The following is a 22,858-nucleotide window of genomic DNA, read 5'->3' as shown; positions in this document are numbered from 1 at the left end:
TGCTACTGTGTTGAGGAACGCATTGTCCCTGGTTTCTCCCATGTGTACATGTTATTATATTTGGTATTATTTTCTCCTGCTAACCTGTCTTGTTAATTATTTGGCCAGCTATAAGAACCTTAAGGGAAAGGGCAGAGGGGGATTCTCCCTCTTCCCCCACACAGGCATTCTCGGGGCTGGACAGCATATCCAGCTTGGTAATATCTTGCTTATCACTTAAGTAAGACCCATCTGTAAACCAAATTAAATAGAATGCAGTCGTGGTCCTTCCTCTTGTAATGTTGGAAACAAGATAGCAGGGTTAAAATAGTGAGTAATATTTACCTACGCAGTATAACCTAAGAAGTTTTCTCATTTACTTGACAATGTTGCCCGTGCAATTTAGCATACTTAACAAGTCTAATTAGTTTAGTATCTCCCTCTTTATAGGAAGAGATAAAATTTGCTTGAGAATTGCCAGGGCCCTTTGAAAATTCTCAAAGAAAAAAGTTATTAGACAGACTTTATTTAGGATATGAATTTTGGGGAGATTTTCAAAAATATAGAAGGGTTTTAAACACTTGGTCAGACAAGATCAAGGAGTTGCTGCTCTTGTCGCAGTGAAATCATGCTTACTTAACAAACAGCAATTAAACAGTCAAAAAGACCTTAATAGAGAAACCTCAGTCTTTTGAACATAGGAAATTACCTTAACAAAACAGATTTCTGTTCTTTAGATAAACTTAACTCAAAGGTGAAGAAAAATCTTTTTATGTAATAACCTCTATCAAGAGTAGATTAAGAGTAGAATAGGGCCGGCCCTGTGGCTTAGCGGTTGAGTGCGCACGCTCCACTGCTGGCGGCCCTGGTTCTGATCCCAGACGCGCACCGACGCACTGCTTCTCCAGCCATTTTGAGGCCACGTCCCACATACAGCAACTAGAAGGATGTGCAACTCTGACGTACAAGTATATACTGGGGCTTTGGGGGAAGAAAAAAAAGAGTAGAATAAAATTATCCTTTTAAAAGGAAGAAGACCAAATTTGAATTTTGTACCAGCTTACTTTTGATATTAAAAATCATTTACTTAATCGGATTTAGTTTAATCTTAGCCAACTTGACCGTGTATAAAACTCCTCAGGGTTTCTCTTCAACAAACCTTCTATAACTTTTTGTTTACATTCAGAATTTGTGCCATGTGCTCTTTTTTTTTTCCTTCTAGTACTTTTCAGGGCAAATTTATCTTTCCTAACCAAACAAAAATATTTCCATTTTTCATATCTTCTTAATGAAAACACACATCTTACTCTCCTTGAATACAAACATATTTTTCTTAATTTTTTAGTAGCTTAATCACATATTAGAAATTTTTAACCCTTAGAAACATTAATTTTTAAGTAAAAACTAAGTAAGCAATTATAAAATTTCTTTTACTTTAGCATTTTGTGGCTTGACAAATTTATATGGACACTTTTTATAATTTTGCGAAACATGTTACCTTATAGTACAATCTTCTAAATAAAACACAAGACATGTTTACCAATAGACCCAAAACACCTTTTAGTTTTTCTGTAATAAGCCAAAAGTAGATAAACCTATATTTAGCAATCAATGTCCAATATTTTATCTTATTTGGAAATGACCTAGATACCTAATGAATTTTTTTTTTTCTGAGGAAGATCAGCCCTCAGCTAACTTCCATGCTAATCTTCCTGTTTTTGCTGACGAAGACTGGCCCTGGGCTAACATCTGTGCCCATCTTCCCCCACTTTATATGGGACGCCGCCACAGCATGGCCTGACAAGTGGTGCATCGGTGCGCACCCGGGATCTGAACCCGAGCCACCAGCAGCGGAGCGCGCGCACTTAACCGCCAAGCCACGGGGCGGCCCCTCAATAATTATTTAGATTGCCTACAAGACTTTATGAGACATTAGATAATATTAGCCATCATTTACTATTTTTGAGACCAGTTTTGTAATAGAAATAACATCAATTTATTTGACGAATAAAGGCTGCATATCTGCATCATATCCAGTGCTGAAAACTAACAAGCTTAAATAAGCTTTTATTTACCAAAGATTATTTCATATCACGTTAACTGGAAAAATATTTGGATTTAGAAACAACTTTTGTAAGTGCTTACTTCAAGTTAATTGAATAGACCTCTGGATTTTGACCATAACCTCCGGAGGTAAGATATCACACACATACAACATACATGTAGAGACACACACATAAAGAACAGACAAATGCAACAAAGATTTTATAGCCGTTGTTTTAGAAAATTTATTAGCTTCTATCTGCAGAAATCTTCTTAACCTTTTTTTTTTCTTTCAGTCTTAGTCCCCCTGCTGTCTTAGCACTTGGGCAAGTCTCCTGGGTTCAGAGGCCAGGCTGCCCAGCCGGGAACTGTCCAGCAAACTCAATTTCCCGCTTTTCTTTTCTTTTATTTTACTACAAAGTCTGAACAATTTCTAGGGACTGTGTAGTGGGTCAAGAGTGTACTGCTTGTGAGTGTTGCTCGCTAAAGAAAGGTCGTAATCACTCTCTTACGTGCCTCAGTTTCTTCCGCCCGCAGTCTAGGTACTGCCATGGGGGTGTGGAGCCCGGGTGACCAACCCTCCTGTGTGCGTCCCTGGACGAACCTGTGATTAATTAACATGAATGATAGTGGAGCTCCCTATAGGAAGAACCGTTACACGTCGTGGTGTTCGCCTCTGACACCCCCGTTGAGATTCTCAGTTGCCTGAGATTTCATGAAAGGTCGGGAGGAACAATGTCCCTTTTCTTCGGAGCTGAACAGATTCAGTCTCTCATTTCTCTATCAAGCAGTTTTGTTCATACTTTATAAACATAATTCTTCCCAATTTTAAGCCATATTAATAAGTCACCCTGCCCCATTCACTCCAAAAGTTCCCCCTAGGCTCCCCAGGCCTATGAAATTCCCTTTACATTTCTCTTTCCTAGGAATTCCTCCCTAGGTTCCTCTGACCTAGAGAATGTACCAGCACCCCCTTAAGACTGTGGGAGATCAAGATTTGGCCATCCTAAAATATATCTCTTTACCTTGATTGTTTTCTCTGAGGGACATTTGACCTCCCCCACTAACTGCCTAAAGAATTTGACATGGTGGCTCCTTCCTGGAACAGATCTATCATGACGGCTGTAAGGATAATGTAGGATAGAGGTTATAATAAGAAAGGCACCAAGCCTCTTTTATCAAAAACTTTGTCTCTCCCTGACCACATTATCTATAGATGACCCTGAAAAGAATTGTCCTCCTGCCCTCTGAAGTTCGAGGCCACTACCCACCCCCAACACGTTCCTCGCCTTTAGCTCAATAGTTAAGCAAGCAGCTTAGACAGAGGGGCGAGTTGCTCATTTCTGAGTTTCTCCCATGTATACATGTTATTAAACTTGGTATTATTTTCTCCTGCTAACCTGTCTTTTTAATTATTTGGCAAGCCATAAGAACCTTAGGGAAAAGGGCAGAAGGAGATTCTCCCTTTTCCCCCGACAAGACACCTAGTCTTAAGCCTTGAAAACAGCTCGAATAAACTCTGGACTGTCGACTTAAAATAAAGAGGTCCAAGTTTCAGGAGAACTCACTGGGGTCACCTGAAGAATGCAGTAATCTGGAGGACACAATGGGTCCCTATTGGTACCCAATGCCAGTTCAGTGTAGATTCCAGGTGGTCTCTGGTGGGTTTCTCTGAAATCCTGCCATGACTACACCAAGAAATGTCTACGTCAATAATCTGTAACCAATGTATAAATCAAAATTGGGGTGAATTTATTATGAGCCAACTTTTGAGGACCATGGCCCTGGACCTTCCTTCCATAAGGAAGGAAGGGCACTGAAGAAGTGGGATGTATAGAGTGGTTATGTATCGTCAAAGAGCATGTATCACATAGGATTGTAATGTACCTTTTACAATAGCCACAAGATCACCATGCCAGGTTGCCCTGCCAGAATAGCTATTGATGGACACAACAGGGAGCAGGTCTGCTGTCTTGATGGGTTTGGCTGGTGTCAGGTCTGTTGTCTCAAACTGGGTGGTCACAGGATGAGTGCAGCAGTATAATCCCAGCTTAGGGAGAAATGCTTATCCTTAAGGCAATGCCAATGAGGGGAAAGCTGCATCCTTACCTTAAAGGAATTTACTCTTCTCTTTGAGACATGGCAAAGCAGATACACAATGCAGGTGGCAGGCCCTTTTGGAAAAACAAACTCAGGCTGAATTAGATTTACCTCAAATGGCTTCCTCATATGCTCCAATATATCCTATTGCTTGCAATTTATTTATCAAGCTCAGGGCGTGTCTTTCAAACAGAAATAATCGAGAATAGCATGAAGTAGTCACTTACCAACAGATGTCACTGTGGCAACAGAATATTAACAAGTGGCCATCAAATATAACCATTTTCCCAAATATTGTATTTCATTGAGTTAATCAAAAAGGGATTCTTCTTTCTTATACTCACAAATCTCAACTCTGAACTTAACACTAGAGGTAGCCAATTTTGAATAAAGACCTTTAACATCAAAGCCAGCCAATAGATCTTGTTAAAGCAAATCCAAACTTGGGAACACTTTGTTTTCAGTCACATGCAAATCCTCTCAAACTCAAGATAAGGTCCCGGCTTTGTGCAGATTGAGAAAAGCTTCTCTTCCTCTTTTTCTATTCAGATAGTGCAGGGAAGAGCCCAAAAGATCTCCTGGTGGAACACGAACAGTTCTTTACATTAGAAATGCAGGCAGTGTTTCCTAGCTTCTTTTCTATAGGCCAAGCGAGACCTGCTGACCTGCCCAAAGGAGCAAACTTCTGGGCTCCAACAGTAAATAAGACTGTGTGCAGTTTACCACACCAATGAACTACAAAGATGTATCAAGAAATATTTTGAACACCCACACCTAAGCTCTCAGTTTCCCTCTGTCTAATTCCATGGCTACCTGAACTGAATTCATTCTCCATCCCCATTCCTTTCGTGATAGTTTTTGTCTCCTTGAATCACCATGTTATAACATCTAAGAGAAATTTATCAAAACACTTTCTTCAAAATAGCTAGCTGAAGTATAAAAGTTGTAGAGGGTCAAGATTTTAAGATGAACGTGATGTACAGAGTAACTGTACTACAAAGTAAAAAGAAAATGAATGAGAACAATAAGAGAAGGAAGAAAAAATTGATAAGGAGAAGGAATATAATAGAGAGTAAAAGTAAGAAAGAGAGAAAAAATAAGAAAGAAGGTGTAGGAAAGAGAAAGAGTTAGGAGAAGCATGAGAAATGGCAAAAAGGGGCACGAGCAGACGGAAGACACCATGCTCAGAGCGAATGACAAGTCAACTGGCTTCTGAGCCGAGCTCAGGTCTAGAGTCACTGGGCTGCATTTGAGCACTCCACTCAGTTCTAACATCCACAGAATGACCACGCCTCATCCAACTCTGACGACACTGATTACCAGTGCTGTCCTCTCCCGGGACCTGCTGGAGCTTTGGGAACTGCCTCTGTCAGCAGCTCTGGGACTGACAGAGTCCCCATTAAATATTCATCAACTAGGATGGTGGTTTTTGTTCTGAATTACTTTTTTTAATTTCATTTATTTATTTTTTCCCCCAAAGCCCCAGTAGATATTTGTATGTCATAGCTGCACGTCCTTCTAGTTGCTGTATGTGGGATGCAGCCTCAGCATGGCCAGAGAAGCCGTGCGTCGGTGCAGGCCAGGGATCTGAGCCCTGATATTTTAAAAAGAATAGGGCCGGCCCCATGGCTTGGCGGTTGGGTGCACGCGCTCCGCTGCAGGCAGCCCGGGTTCGGATCCCAGGGGCGCCCCTACGACTGCTTTTCCAGCCATGCTGGGGCGGTGTCCCACTTGCAGCAACAGGAAGGATGTGCAGCTGTGACATACAATTATCTACTGGGGCTTTGGGGGAAAAATAAATAAATAAAAATTAAAAAATAAAAAAAAAATGAATAGACACAGAAGTAAATGAAAAAACATGGAAAGTCCACACATAGACCTCTGAAAATACAGACAAATTGATCTTGGTCAAGACAATAAATGCACTCCAACATAAAAAATAATAGTCTTTTAGGTCTTTAGTCTTTTAGTCTCTAGTCATCATCAACCATGGTGATGATACAAAAGGACTACCCTATGGAAATAAATGAACAAAGACACCAACTTTGCACCTTAGACATAAATTTACTCAAAATCACTCATCAACTTAAATATAAAATGCAAAACTGTAAAAATCATACTGGGAAACAGGAGAAAACCTTCATGATTTATAGTTTGATGATTAGTTTTCATATACAAGACAAAAAGCACAATCCATGAAGAAAATAGTTGATCATGTGGACTTGGTTAAATTTAAACTCTCCAATCTGGGAAAGACAGCATTCACAGAGTGGAAATGCAAACTCCTGACTAGGATAATACATTTGTAAAACACATATCTGCAGAAAGACCTGCATGCAAAATATTCAAAGAACCAATCAAATACTGCAACAAGAAAACAAACTCCCCAAATTAAAATAAATAGACCAAAATATGAATAGACAAGTTACCAAAAATATATATATACATGGCAAATAAGCAAATATAAATTGCTGAACAACAAGGAATTATTGGAAAATAAAATCCATTGTGCATCAAGAAAAAGCAAATTAAAACACCAATGAAATACTCTACTCTTCTAGTAGAATAGCTAAAAACCAAAAACTAACAATACCAATTACTGGTGAGGATGTAGGACAATAGGAAATCTCATTCACTGCTGATGGGAATACACACAGTACAACCTCTTAAGAAGACATCTTGCTAATTCTTGTAAAGCTAAATATAGTGTCACTATACGGTGCACCAATTGTGCAGCAATGTATTTCTCCAACTACTGCGAAAATATACATCCACACACAGACCCCTAAGAACATCTAAAAAGCAGCTTTATTCACAGTGGCCAAAACCTAGAAGGAACCAAGATGTCCTTTAACAAGTGAATGACACCCAAGCGTGAGACCTTGAGTGAAGACACTTGAGGCACACATGGGTTGCAGGCACAGGGTAAGGAAACACACGAGTTCAGACAGGGGCTAGAGGAACAGTAAATGAAAACACTGGTTGTCTAGATGGGCTGGAGGCACAGAGAATGTAGACAAACACGAGCTGGCATGGGCTGAAGCACAGCGGACAGGCACACTCAGGGATGGAAAGGGATGCAGACACATGGAATGAGAGAGACATGTGAGGTCTGGTATAAAATGTGGGCACAGGAGATAGAGACACTCGAGGAAAATATACGTGCTGCAGGTAAGTGAGAGAATGACATTAGTTGTCTGACATGGGTTTTAGAGAGAGGGGATGGAGACTCATATGGGTTGGCAAGGGCTACAGGAACAAGGAATGGAGACTTTTGAGAGGTGGTATGGACAGAGGGAAGAGAAAATCTTGACAAAACAAAAGGGCAGACATGGGCTGCAGTCATATGAGATGGTGACACTCGACACAAGATATGAGCTTCAGGTAGAGGGACGGAGACACACAAAGGCTGGCATGGTTGCAGATCATGGGCTGGAGACACTATGGGGCAGACATGGCTTGCAGCACAGAGTTTAGAAATACACTAGGGAAGACAAGAGATACCAGCTACATCAGTGTGTACCCTTAAATGAATGTATGAGTATGGAAGAAAGACAGGAAATCCACAATCTCAGCTTCTGTCTCAAGAATTAAAAGAGAATAACACTGGAAAAAATACAGATAGGAAACAATAATAAAGATAAGAATCAATGAAATAGAAAAATACTAAAGAAATAAATCAGGCTAAAAGTAGTTATTTTTAAAATATTAATAATGTTAATAAACCACTAGCAAAACTGATTAAGGAAAAGAAAAAGAAATGAAACACAAATGACCAGTATCAGAAATCAAATAAGAAGTATTCTCTACAGAGTGCTTAGATCTTAACGAGATACACCATTTTGTGAAATACTTAACACTACGAATTAGACAGCAAAGGTCAAAATTCACTTTATAAAAAATCCATATACTGAAACTGACACACACAAAAAAACATAAAATAGGAAAACTGACATATCTACTAAATAAATTGAATTGTTAGATGGTCAAACCAACTAACCAACAAGAACAAGAAACACTTTCCACAAGCAAAACTCTAAGTCTGGGATTATTAACTATTCCAGACAATAGAGGGAGGGAGGAAGAAAGGTTCAGATTCCAGATTAGACTGAACACAAAACTAATATAGATTTTATTCACATTGAATACAGTACAAAGATGATTCTTTACCACACAGGGCCTCTGAAGTCATCTTTCCACTATACTACCCAATAAATTGAACCTAGAGAAGAACTGGAGAAAAAAAGAACAACACTTATTAAATATTTATATATATTTTTTATAATTTTATTTATTTATTTTTTCCCCCAAAGCCCCAGTAGATAGTTGTATGTCATAGCTGCACATCCTTCTAGTTGCTGTATGTGGGACGAGGCCTCAGCATGGCCGGAGAAGCTGTGCGTCGGTGCGTGCCCGGGATCCGAACCCGGGCCACCAGAAGCGGAGCACACGCACTTAACCGCTAAGCCATGGGGTCGGCCTTATTAAATATTTTTAATACAGTAAAGAAACTGAGGTGATCTAAACAGAAGAGGAAAATGCTAATAGGTGACAATTACCATCTTCAATGTATGAGGAAGTCCAGAGAAGGCTAAATTTAAAAAGTGGATATAAAGTGAAAATTATTTAAATAACACACAAAAAAATTTTATTATATGGCAAAGTAATATAGCAGACAATCAATCAATCAATAAAAAACCAATTAATTAATGTATATCATTGATTAGAGATATCAGAACTGATTTCTGGAGGTTGTGGAGTTTTCGTCCCTGGAAACTTCTCAGAAACCAACATTAAGCCATTTGTCCTGGATAGACTTTAGACCTTCTCCTGCTGGGGCTCAAGACCCCTTCAAGTTTCTTCTTTAATTTTAATCTACTGCTAAATTAAATGAGAGAAGGCATGGTGAAGTCAAATATAATTGTGGTCTGGGGGGTTCATTAGAGGAGTGGTAGAGAAACAGTAAACACACCTGGGATGCCGTAGGGTTCTGAGAAGCAGAGCAATAAGTCTGTAAAGGGCTTGAGACATATTAGGTCCTCAATAAATAACCATTGTTATCACTAATAATTCGTTTCCAATAGTGTAGATAAAAGAAAGTTGGCTATTCTGTCAAAGAAATCTTCCTCAAAAATGTCTGAATTGACTGAAGATTAAATAATCAAAGCTGGCTTTGTTTTTAATATTCTTTCCCAGCCAAGTAGGGGTCGAGGGAAGCAAGCAAAGGAATTGGGCAACACTTAGGAGAGTCATAAACCTTGAACTCAGAGTAATCTTTGCTTTAGCCCCTGAAAATTCAGGAGCCTCTAGATCCAAATGCCAACTCATTGAAGTTGTTTGTGAATCTTGATTAAGATTTTGATAGTTTTGGCTGTCTGTTCAAGCAAAGCATCCTTTGAAACTTAAGGTTTCTAAGCCGGTGGTTCTCAATGTGTAGCTGGTCAGCAGTATCACCTGGGAAATGATCAGAGATGTAAATTCTTGTGTCCGCCATCCTACTGGATCACAAATTGTGGGATGGGCTCAGCATTCTGTGTTGTAGGGAACCTCCCCACAGTTCTAATGCACACTGGAGTTCGAGAACCACTGTCTTAGGAGAAGCCAGTCCTAGGTACAACATAGGGTTAGCAAGGATTCCTCTCTCACGAGGGCTTCTCCTGAGGCCCCATGGACAAAATACGGATTCTTTTTTATGGCCATAGGAAGAACTATCCGCTCAACTCCAGGCAGCCTTCTTCAGGAATTTTTCCAACACAACCAGGAGCTCTGAAATTTGGTTTCGAAAAAGAAAAAAAATATAAAAAATTGGTTCAACGTCCAAGAAATTTTCCTGCTTCAGATTGAGGGTGGAGAAGTAGCTGAAATAGAGAAAATTTTCCCAGAACACTGATCTATCATTTCTTGATGGAAACCACTGAGTTCCTTCAGTGGAACTAAACAGTGACCAGGAAGGTTATGGTTAGTCTGATGTGTTAGAGGAGAAAGAAACACAAAGATAAAGAAAAAAAAAAAAATTAGGAGAAAGGAAGAGTAAGGAAGGGAGATAGAAACAGCGACCATCAGTCAGAGGTGGTGAGAGGAGGGGGAGGGAATAGAAGATGCAGAGGGAGAGAAGCAGGTGCCGCTCGGTAAGAAACATACCTGTTGACACTGTGCACGTGTGGCTTTCATAGAAAGGTGTAAGGTTTCTAAAAAGCAAAGAAAATAAAAACAAATCCATCCAATATAGTAACTTGTCCTAAACATTAATTGATCAGCTCTGATCACGCTGATGTCTTCCTTCTCCTTTATTTCATTCCTGTCTCAAATTCTATGTCCTGCCCTTGTCTAAGGCTTCAGAAACACACCACAATTCAAACTGTCACAAGGTGAACTTTTTAAATCATTTCAACTTCTTCTTCCTTGCCCTTCTGCACAAAATAGATGCCCTACAGTGTTAGCTCACCTTTCGGTGCCTTTCAAAAAATCTTTAAACACTTTATTCTTAACAATACTGTTTTAGATTCACAGAGAATTGAACAGATAGCATGTCGGGGGAGGGAGAGAGTCTCCCTCTGCCCTTTTCCTTAAGGTTCTTATGGCTGGCCAAATAATTAACAAGACAAGTTAGCAGGAGAAAATAATACCAAGTTTAATAACGTGTATACATGGGAGAAACTCAGAAATGAGCAACTCGTCCCTCTGTCTAAGCTGCTTGCTTAAATATCGCAGCTAAAGGCGAGGAGCGTGTTGGGGGCGGGTAGTGGCTTGGGACTTCAGAGGGCAGGAAAACAATTCTTTTCAGGGTCATCTATAGATAATGTGGTCAGGGAGACACAGAGTTTTTGATAAAGGAGGCTTGGTGCCTTTCCTATTGTAACCTCTATCCTACATTATCTTTACAGCCATCATGATAGAAGATCTGTTCCAGGAAGGAGCCACCATGTCAAATTCTTTAGGCAGTTAGTGGGGGAGGTCAAATGTCCCTCAGAGAAAACAATCAAGGTAAAGAGATATATTTCAGGGTGGCCAAATCTTGATCTCCCACAGTACATAGAGCTCCATACACCCACCGTACTGCCTCTCCCTTCTCTCCCAAGCGCCATCTCCCCTGTTATTAACACCTTGCATTAGTGTGATACGTTTGTTACAATGAATGAACAATATTGAAACGTTGTTATTGTTGGGGAAGTGAGAGAGAATCTCCCTCTGCCCTTTTCCTTAAGGTTCTTATGGCTGCCCAAATAATTAACAAGACAGGTTAGCAGGAGAAAATAATACCAAGTTTAATAACATGTATACATAGGAGAAAGCAGGGACACTGCGTTTCTCAACACAATAGCAGAAATTCTCGTCTTAAATACCATGTTCAGCTAATGACAAAGGAGGATGTTGGGGGTGAGGGGAATCAGTTACAGGAGATTACCACTAAAGCACAGTAAACAAGAGTAAGGTTATTATGCAGATTTAAGGGCTCATTTTTCACATTGATAAGTTTCTAGGAATGAGGTCATCCCCCCTCTTCCCAAATACAGAGAGGGAGATACCTTTACAAATGGAGATTTCCCTTATAAATGTAAATGTCTATCTGGCAACTCCTTACAGGACCATCCAAAGAATGTGGCCAGAGACAGAACTTCTGAGAAGATGGGCTTGTTGGTGTCTTTTCTATTGTAACATCTGTTATACATTATATTACAACCATCAGACAGAAGATCTGTTCCAGGAAGGAGTTAGTATGTCAAATTCTTTAGGCAGTTAGTGGGGGAGGTCAAATGTCCTCAGAGAAAACAACCAAGGTAAAGAGATAGATTTCAGGGTGGCCAAATCTTGATCTCCCACATTATGAACTACAGTCCCTAGATTAAAGGTCACTCTTTGTGTTGTACAGTTACATGAGTTTTGACACACATATAGCGACATGTAGCCACCATTATGTACAGAACAATCTCACCACCCTAATAATCCTCTGAGCATCAGGTTATCTCTTAGTGGCTTTTTAAAATATTAACAGTTGTCAGAATGACATAAATTTTTACGACGAAAAATGTTCCACAGGTGCTAAGTTTTGTTAGTCTCACTATTATGATCACTATGAGAAATAATGAAAAAAATGAACCCCTATGTAAATAGCAAAAATCACAGAATTTTAAAGATAAAAAAGATCTGGAAGATTAGGAAATCCTACATTCTTCAAGACCCTGCCCTCTAGTCTCTCAGCTTTCTGTGTCATTTATCTGCCGACTCCACTGAGGAGAAAGAAAGAAATCGATAAAGAAAAACAAAGCAAAAAACAAATTTTGGTTCTAAGTAGTCCTCTTGAGCCCGAGTTAATCAAGCATGGATTCTTTTTTACTGCCTATTTGCATCAGGAACATAATTACTAGCTAGAGCCTTATTTGAGAATATACATTAGAAATGAAAGATGTCATATCTAAGAACAGAATGGAATTCACTGAGGCTTTATTCTTGGGATATTTGTAGGATTAAGTCAGGACATGCTGTGAGAGTGATAAATAAGTTCTATATATTTTTCTTCTCCAAGACCATGGATTTCAGCCACACTTTATACCCATGTACTTTGCAACAATGAAAAGCAATTAAACACTGACCTTGAATATTTTGCCCTCAGATACATTAGTCTTTAAAATATAAATTGAGCAATTTTAATCTAGATGAGTGAAAGACTATGGACACTTCTAGAATGTCACGTTAGGTCATTTAGAAGTGAAGAATTGACTTTATAAAGCATTTCTATTCCTTCTCGTACCTTGACAATAGTGCTACTGTGACTTTGCTTTAAAGAGGATAATGGCGGGCTTTACTTTGATTTGCACCTTTTTGTTTTTTAAGTACATTTACTTAATATTTCTCAGTCTCTTGAAAACTTTTATCATTAAGCTCAACCTTCATTTAAATCATCAGACCTATTTGATGAAGGCGACGTGAATATTTACTTGTAAACTCCTCAGAAAATTACTAATTTAACCTTACTTCAGATGATCCATTGTAGAACTCAAACTGGATTTCCCAGGCCCCTCAGAACGGCTCATAACTGTGTGTTTGTACATTTATCTGGGAAGATATTATCCAAGGGTAATTGTTCTTCCCAAATGCTTTCTTTACCTCAAACAGCAATACTTCCAAAGTTTTAATGAAAATGTGGCCAATTTGGTGAAAACCAAGTGACTTGTTTGTTTTAGCATGCCAATGAGATTAAGAAAATAAGTATTTTAACTATTGTTATTGATTATAAAAATCAGAAATTAAGAAAACAAACTTCTTTGTCCAAAGACATTTCTGCAAGTGAAATCGTCAGAAAAACTGACAGCTAGCCTCCCATTTTAACCACTCAACCATGAGAAATGTAATATGGTGGGCAAACATGTGAGTGTTGTCACCTGCACGAGTCCCCAACGCTGTGGCCCCATCACGGCCACAGATCAGAGGAAGGAGCCGGCAGAGGGGAGACAGCTGTGCCCTCAGCGTCCTTCCTTCCTAGATCAGAACTCAGTCCCAGCTGCTCGCTGTCTAGTCTTCTGGGGAAGCAGAGAATTCTTCTGGGGACACGACACATCAGGTGTTAAGGATGTCATTGTTCTTTTTTAAACAAATGTTAGATCATGTAACGTGCTGCTCAGGACAGGAGGAGCCGCCTCAATGGAAGGCAGATTTTCTCCAGGAGCTGCTGGTCATCCAGGGAGAGCAGAGTCAAGGCCTGCAGAGTGCCAGCCAGCTCCCGCTCTCCCTCTCAGGTACACCTTGGTCCCCGCACCCCCATCCCCCTCCGGGTGCTCCCCAGCGTCTCCCATTGTATTCTTGGAGGCCCGCGCATGCGCAGGACTGGCTCTCAGAGCGGCAGAGGGGTTGGCGAGCTGGAGAGCCCCGGGGCGTGTGCACTGGAGGCGGGGCCCCAGGTGCACAGGTGGCTGTCTCTGAGGTTTGTGTAGGGGGATTGGCGGTTTCTGGATCCTTCCTCCATGATTTTCAGCACAGGGGAGCTCTCCTTTCTGCAGTGTGGAGGAGCGCTGGGCAGGAGGCGGCGCTGAGGTAGGCGGTGGGCGGCGGGCTCAGCGTGGAGATCTCCGCCGCAGATGGCGGGAGCGCGGTGGGGGGGGTCGGCGGATGGGGTCGGGGGACGGGGCTGCTGGCGGGCTGCCCCAGGCGGGAGCCCAACTCTGTCCCTTTGAGGAGCAGAGGAGCGCCGCCTGGCCGGCGGGTCCCTCTGCCTTGGCGGGGCCCCACCCTGGCGGGGCCTCCTGCCCACCCAGCGGAGGTGCAGGGGGCGGCAAGGAGTCGCCAGCCCTCTGCGCGAGCCCTTGAGTTCATGCTCCCCGGGGCCCGTCTAGGCCAGGTCTCGACATCCTGGGGTGAACACTTTCCTTCAGAAGACAGCCAGTGGTCAGCGCTCCTCTGCCTGACTCCGCGCAGGCTATTGGGCTCTTCATTGCGTTCTTGAAACAAATAAGCGTTCCTGCTTCCTTGGGACCACCTTTATAGAAAAGCCTAATCCCATTAATGGTTTCTGATAATTGACTCTATATTTGCAAGGGGAACTTTGAAGCCTGTGAATGGTTGTAAACTGCATTTAATGAAAGGAGCTTTAAACAGTCTTTGGTGCAAATTATGTAGCTTCCTAATAATAACTCACATTCTGTTAACATAGACTGATGACTGATCAATTGATGATTGACATAATGTGTATGGAATTTTGTTTTCAGTGGAAAGGTTTTTCTTGGCAGTTGGTGCTAAAATTAAAATCGGATAAGGAGGAGGTTTTTAGAAGTAGTATGTAGTGTGTGTTTTGTCTCCATACTCATTTAGAATTGTAAGAATTTAGATTTGGAAAGCTCATAGAGCAAGAATTTTCGAATTCTGATTTGACTGTGTCGGGGGAACAGGTGGGATCTCCCTCTGCCCTTTTCCTTAAGGTTCTTATGGCTGGCCAAATAATTAACAAGACAGGTTAGCAGGAGAAAATAATACCAAGTTTAATAACATGTATACATGGGAGAAAGCAGGGACACTGTTTCTCAACACAATAGCAGAAATTCTCGTCTTAAATACCATGTTCAGCCAACAACAAAGGAGGATGTTGGGGGTGGGGGAGTCAGTTACAGGAGATTACCACTAAAGCAGAGTAAACAAGAGTAAGGTTATTATGCAGATTTAAGGCCTCACTTTTCACATTGATAAGCCTCTAGAAATGAGGCCATCCCCCCCTCTTCCCAAAACAGAGAGGGAGATACCTTTACAAATGGAGATTTCCCTTATAAATGTAAATGATTGTCTGGCAACTTCTCGCAGGGCCATCCAGAGAAGGTGGCCAGAGAGACAGAACTTCCGATAAGATGGGCTTGTTGGTGCCTTTCCTATTGTAACATTTATCCTACATTATCTTTACAGCCATCATGATAGATCTGTGCCAGGAAGGAGTTACTATGTCAAATTCTTTAGGCAGTTAGTGGGGGAGGTCAAATGTCCCTAGAGAAAACAACCAAGGTAAAGAGATAGATTTCAGGGTGGCCAAATCTTGATCTCCCACAACTGAGAGGGTGAAATGTTAAAAGGCCAAATACGGTAGGGTTTCATTTATATGATATTCTTGAAAAGATAAACCATAGGGAAAGACAACAGATCGTTAGTTGCCATTAGTTTTAATATTTAGTTAATCATTTAGTTTAATAGTTTAATTATTAGTTTTAATATTTCTGATGAAAAAATACCTTTTATTGATAGCATCCTAATTATACTTTTGGATGATACCAGAATTTAACAACCTATGAAATTCTGCAGGAGGAACAAATGACATGTTGGTTATTGGTGTCTTTGAAGTGTAAGTATTGTTGGTAATGAATCTAAATAAGCATTTTTGGATTGTGAACTACTGATTTTTTTACTAGATCGTGTTGGACATGGCATATTACAAGTTTCAAAATGCCCTTTAAATTACTGTAGCAGGCTGAAGCTATTAAATTGTAATGTAAGATCTTTATAGATGAAACAGGCAAAAATACAAAAAGCCATTTGTCTTTTTATCTTTGTTAAAAAATGAAGTAAATCTTACCATATACATGAATGACTTCTGGCTAGACAGACCTGAACTTGACAAGACGGACTCACTAGTATGGTGAATTTGTTTTGGAATGTTAAAGTGGGAGAGGACATATGTTTTTCCTGAGGGTGACCTAAGTCAATATGGTAGGTTTCGCTGTTTATATGCTCTTTCTGAGTTACGATCTTGATTAAACAGCTTGTGATAGACGTACCAAGAAATTTGGGCCATTTTATGTATCAATATTTTTTTTTTAATAATTTTATTTATTTTTCCCCCAAAGCCCCAGTAGATAGTTGTATGTCATAGCTGCACATCCTTCTATTTGCTGTATGTGGGACACGGCCTCAAGTATGGCCAGAGAAGCGATGCGTCAGTGCGCGCCCGGGATCCGAACCCAGGCCGCCAGCAGCAGAGTGCGCGCACTTAACCGCTAAGCCACGGGGCCGGCCCTATGTATCAATATTTTAAGATATCCTATTTCCCTGATAGTTTCTAATTTCAGAGTGTCTGGGAAAAACAGTTTCTGAACATAAGTACTTTGGAATATAATTTTTGATTGTTGACTTATTGAAGCATAGAATAGTGGAGTTGGAAATAATTTTAGTGGTTGTAGAACCTAACCTCTTCATTTTCCAGTAAATGAAAAGTGAGGTTTCTCAAGTTAAGTCATCCATAGTCTGACTGCTACTTAGTGGCAGAGTTGGAACTATATGCTCAGATGCTTGTCTCCAGATTCCTAGTACAGTGTTGTCTGTGCTACGTACTATTAAGTAGACAAACCAGTGATTTACCTTCCCAGATCATATATGTAGCCAGCAGGGTTGATTCTTTCCCATATGCATTTTTTCCTTTCTTTTTTAAATAACTACTAACCACAATTAATTCATTCCCATACCATGTTTAATAACTATACTTGTGTGTGTCTCCTTGAGCACATGTGGATTCCCTAGAATGGACACCTGCCTGTGAGTGGATTGCTGGGCCAGAGGCTGATGTGCATCTGCAACTTGATGAGCTGCAGCCAAATCATCCTCTGAAGTTTTAACAATTTCCATTCTCGCCAACAGTGTCTGAGTCATCCTTTCCCTGGGAATTGTCAGGTCAGCATTGTCAGATTTTTAAAGTTTTGCCAATCTGATGACTGAGAAATGATGTATTTGTTTTCCTCTTTGTACAACTGTTTTGACAAATGCATAGAGCTGTGCCACTACCAAAATTGAGATACAGAAAAGTTCCAGCACCCAGAACTCCCTTCAGCTGCTCTTTTGTAGTCCACTCTTCCCCCACCCTTAACTCCTGGCAACTAATGATCTGTTGTCTTTCCCTATGGTTTGTCTTTTCTAGAATATCATATAAATGGAATCCTACAGTATTTGGCCTTTTGAGTCTGGATTCTTTCATGCAGCACAATACATTCACTTTAGTGTTCATCCATGTTGTTCCCTCTATCAGCAGTTCCTTCTGTTTTATTGGTGAATGTAGTATCTATTGTGTGAATGTACCACAGTTTATCCATCCAGCAGTTGAAGGACATTTGAGTTATTTTCAGTTTTGTCTTTTTTGACTATGAATAAAGCTGCTATAAATCTTTGCAAACAAGTTTTTGTGTGAACGTTAGTCTTCTTCTCTTGGGTAAGCACCTGGAAGTGGAATTGCTGGGTCACATGGTATGTGTATGTTTAACTTTATTTTAAAAACTGTTTGTGGTAGCAAAGTCATGGCCCACAAAGATGTCCTAATCCCTGGAACCTGGGAATACATTAGTTTACTTGGCAAAGGTGAATTAAGTTTGCAGATGGAATTTAAGTTGCTAATCAACTGACTTTAAAATAGGGAGATGAGCCTGGATTATCCAGGTGGGCCCAGTGCATCACAAAGACCCTTAAAAGGGAAAGAACAGCAGGCGAGTAGAAAAAAGTGCAACAAGGGAAGCAGGGCCAGAGAGATGCCCAGTTCTTGCTCTTGAGGGTGGAGGAGGGGGGCCATAGGCTAAGGAATGTGGTTATCTCTAGAAGCTTGAAAAGGCTGGGAAATGGATTAACCTTTAGAGTCCCCCCAAGAGAACGTAGCTCTGCCAACATTTTGATTTTAGTCCAAGGAGACCCGTGTCAGACTGTTAACCTACAGAACTGTAAAACAAATCTGAGCTGTTTTAAGCCATGAAATTTGTGCTAATTTGTTACAGCAGCATAACAAACTCCACTTGAAAGCTGTTTTACAAAGAGGCTGAACCACTTTGTGTTCCTACCAGCAATGTAGGAGTGTTCCAGTGACTTTCCATCCTCATTAACACTTGGTATGGTCAACATCTTTAATTTTAGACATTCTAATATGTACATAGCAGTATCTCAATGTGGTTTTCATGTGCATTTTTCTCATGATTAATGACGTTGAACATCTTTTCATGTGCTTATTTGCCATCTGTTTATCTTCTTTGGTGAAGTGTCCAATTCTGTGCCCATTTTAAACTTGGATTTTTTTATTGCTGAGTTTTGAGAGTTCTTTATAGTCCTGTCAGATATGTGATTTGCAAAGGTCTTCTCCCAGTCTGTGGCTTGCCTTCTCCATCCTCTCACCAGTGTCTTTGGAAGGTCTGTGTAACATAACTCGAGAGGCTCCACGTGACCTTGTCTTCCTTCGTTGGGAAACAGTGAGGTTGGAGCACCTGAGTCCTATCAGACGTTGATCAGAGTTGGGGCTGGGTCTCACTTTTAGTAAACCCAGCCCTTCCGCTTTCCCCTGTTCCTGTTTGCTCTGCTCCCCTCCCCCGCACAGGCGTCTGGTTCTAAGTCTGGTAGATCTCTGTCTCCTCGGGTTTGGGAGCCCACAGAAAATACAGCTACGCCCTTCAGACATTTCAGTACAGCTCTGCAGCCTCCTACCTTACATCGCTTCACAATATGGCAAATTCCCTGAAGGTCAGACTAGCAGTATGTTTGACTTAGGCCACTTCCACCACTTCTGGAGGTTTCACTTTGCTTTATGGAAGCTTTTGGCCTAGTTCCCCAGATTCCTGTGTGGCACCAAAACTTAGCACAGGTGCTGTGAGGAAGAGCAGTTGTGTGTCTGAAAGCCCTCAGGTTTCCTCTGCCACACCAATCCTGCAGAATCACTACAAATTTGGCTAGTTTCTCTTTTCCCTAGCCGAGACTCGGGCTGAGCAAGCCAGATCCTCGGCAAGCACCCTGAATCAGAAAATGCCTGCAGGAGAAAGAAAGATAAAAATCCTTGCTCACATAAAAGTGTTTTTCTTCTTTCTGGAATTTTAGTTGGTTGGTTCTGAAGCTCTCTGATGCTCTAAAAATATATCTATAATTTATCTGGCTGTGTCCAGTTTTGCAGCAAGTGTGCTTTCCTGTCTTAGTCTACTCTAAAACAGAGGTTCCCTTGTCATTAGTTTTTAACTCCATTAGTTATACACTGTCAATATTATTATTGTTTGGTAAAGTCATGCTTTCAATGATTTATTCAGATGTTTACCCTTTTTTATCCTGATGATCCATTTTTACATCTTAGCATTTCTTCTATCAATTTTTTGTTAAAGTACATTCATTTTACTTTTTATTTTTTTTCCTTGAGTAATATTAGCTCTGTGCTAACATCTGTGCCAATCTTCCTCTATTTTGATGTGTGTCACCACCGTGGCATGGCTGATGTGTGGTGTAGGTCCACGCCTAGGCTCTGAACCCATGAACCCAGGCCTTGGAAGCAGAGCGTGCTGAACTTAAACCTCTACACTGGGTGGCTGGCCCCCTTAAAGTACATTCATTAGAAGTTCCTTAATGAGCATTTGTTGGTGGTAATACTCTTAGTAAATGTTTGCATAAAAATATCTTTAATTCACCCCAGTTCTTGAGATATGGTTTGATTGGGTATACACTGAAAGTTATTTTCTCTCTGTACCTTGAAGATTTAATCCAACTCTCTCTTGCCTTCCATTGTTAAGAAATGTATCATAGGTCTAAATGTAAGTCTCTGTAAGTGTTCTGTCCCTCTGTGGGGCTTTGAATATCTTCTTTTGTATTTGGTGTTCTTTGGTTTCCCTGGATGGATCTGACTCTAGATTTTTTTTTTAAACTATGCTTGAGATGTGTTCACCTGCCTGAATCTAGAATAGAAGTCTTTTATTAATTCTGGAAATTTCTTTTTTGTGTGTGTGAGGAAGATTAGCCCTGAGCTAACATCCATGCTAATCTTCCTCTTTTTGCTGAGGAAGACTGGCTCTGAGCTAACACCTATTGCCAATCCTCCTCCTTTTTTTGTTTCCCCCAAAGCCCCAGTAGATAGTTGTATTTCATAGTTGCACATCCTTCTAGTTGCTGTATGTGGGACACCACCTCAGCATGGCCAGAGAAGCAGTGCATTGGTGCTCACCTGAGATCCGAACCCGGGCCATCAGCAGTGGAGCGCGCGCACCTAACTGCTAAGCCCCGGAGCTGGCCCTGGAAATTTCTATTATGTCTGAATATTCCTTTAAATCATATATATATTTATATTATTTGTGAATAGCTTCTGTTGGACTATGAATGTCCTTTTTGTTGTGTCTTAGAGGAGGAGAGTTCAGTAGGGGAAGCTCACTCCGCCATGATGTTGATGTCACTCTCTTCTATATATTTATATTATTTAATTCAAGTATATGTACATATACTTATTTATACACATTCAATATATATTCATTATATATATAATATTTAATTCAATATATTATATTATTCAATATAATGATTTATATTATCCAAAAAATGTACATATCTTATTTCTATATATGATCCTGTACTTGACCAAACTCAAGCCAGGCTCCATTGAGCCCTCTTCTTGACTAGGCCTCAATCTTGTCCTATAATAACTACAGCCTCTCAGCACAAATGGTTTCACACCCCCACACGCATTATAAGACTTAAACACTGACACAGTTTCTAACAGCTCAAATCCACATCCCTAGGATGACCCCTGCCCCCTTAAAGAGTGTCGGCCTGAGAAAGCTCAAGGCAGCCAAAAGAATTGACTGTTTGTTCTGGCCAACACTCAATCATTGGCCTCTGACATCCCTTTCTTAGAGAATTTACCCAAAAGTGCTTACAACTGTGAATATTTCCTCTGTCCTTTTGAGTTGTATGTGTCTCTAATAACCAAGGAATGCATTTCTCAAGGTCCTGAGAGCCATTACTTGAGATGAGGACAGGGTGTCTGTCTCCCAGACTCTGTGAGAGGAGAAAAGTGAAACTTTGATCATTTCCAACCAGCAGACACAACTGGCCAGATTACACTGCACTGACCAACACTCTGTAACTTTTCCCTCCCTGACTCTACTGAGCCCCTGCTCACCCCTCTGCCTGCTCCCTCATTCTCCCTTTCAAATGCCCAGTCACCTCTGTACAAATCAAACTGAGTTCAGTTCATCCTGTTCCCTCTTCCCTATTGCAGTGGTATATTACTGATTAAAATCTGTCCTGACCACTTTCACTAGAGCCTGGTTTTGCATATATTCTACATTTAACACACGTATAGATAATCTCAGGCATATGCATATATATGCATATACCAACATAACCATGGGCGCTCCAGGACCAGTTCAACTGACCCCATCTTATCAACAGATTAGTTAAGAGTTTTCTTTCAGGAACTGAGACCCCTAGTCCAGTTCAGGCCAGTTGACACCACCAACCCATCAGCTACACCTGCGCAAATGCTCGATAAATGACATTTTTGACATCAAGGAGCTAAAAGCTCCATCTTCAGATCATTGTAACACTGCCAATTTCTGAACACACATCCGATGAAGAGCCACAAAGCTTGACTTTGCTTGTGCAGATCATCAATTACCTCACTTCTCCTTACTTCCAATCATGTACCTCCACATGTCAGACCGCCCTGCCCTTCATCCCATAAATTGTGCCCCAAGCCCTGGATCGGGGAGACAGATCTGAGACAGACACATGGCCCCTGTCTCCTTGCAGATAAATCTCACAAAAATAAAGCTACAATTCTTTTCCCAAAAGCTGATGCCAGAATAACTGGTTTTTTAAATGTGCATTGGGCAAGAGAACCCCAATATTGTGCAGTAACATCAATACATATATATATACACTTAATGGATGTTTTATCTTCTTTTTTTTTTTCCTTTGCTGAGGAGGATTCACCCTGAGCTAACATCTGTGCCAGTCTTCCTCTATTTTGTATGTGAGTTGCCACCACAGCCTGGCCACTGATGAGTGGTGTAGGTCCACACCCAGGAATGGAGCCTGGGCTGCTGAAGTAGAGTTCTCTGAGCTTAACCACCAGGCCATGGGACCGGCCCATGTCTAATTGTTTTGAAGATGTTACTATATATGCAATTGAAGTTTCACTATGATCTCTGCATTTCTTTGCTACTCCTTTAGTCCTTCACTTCAGTGTATGTGTTTCTTGCTCCATTTTTCATGCTAGAGGATTTTCTCAAATATCAAGTGGTCCTTGGCTACCTGTTCATATTTCTGTGATGGGAAGAAAACAGCTGAGTAGGATCTCTGTGGGCCTGATGGGGCCTGTGAATGTCTGGACTCAATGTTTCTTCAGGGGTGTTGAGTGTTGAACTAGTAACAGGCAAACAGCGTTAGTGCCCATGCTGATCTGTAACAACATACTTATTCCACACATTCCCACAATGACAGACATCCTCTGAACACATGGAAATGCTGACAACACAGCCACACACACATA

The sequence above is a fragment of the Diceros bicornis genome, chromosome 24 (genome assembly GCF_020826845.1).
Source record: "Diceros bicornis minor isolate mBicDic1 chromosome 24, mDicBic1.mat.cur, whole genome shotgun sequence".
NCBI classification, from domain to species: domain Eukaryota; kingdom Metazoa; phylum Chordata; class Mammalia; order Perissodactyla; family Rhinocerotidae; genus Diceros; species Diceros bicornis.
This window is presented reverse-complemented; position numbering follows the sequence as displayed.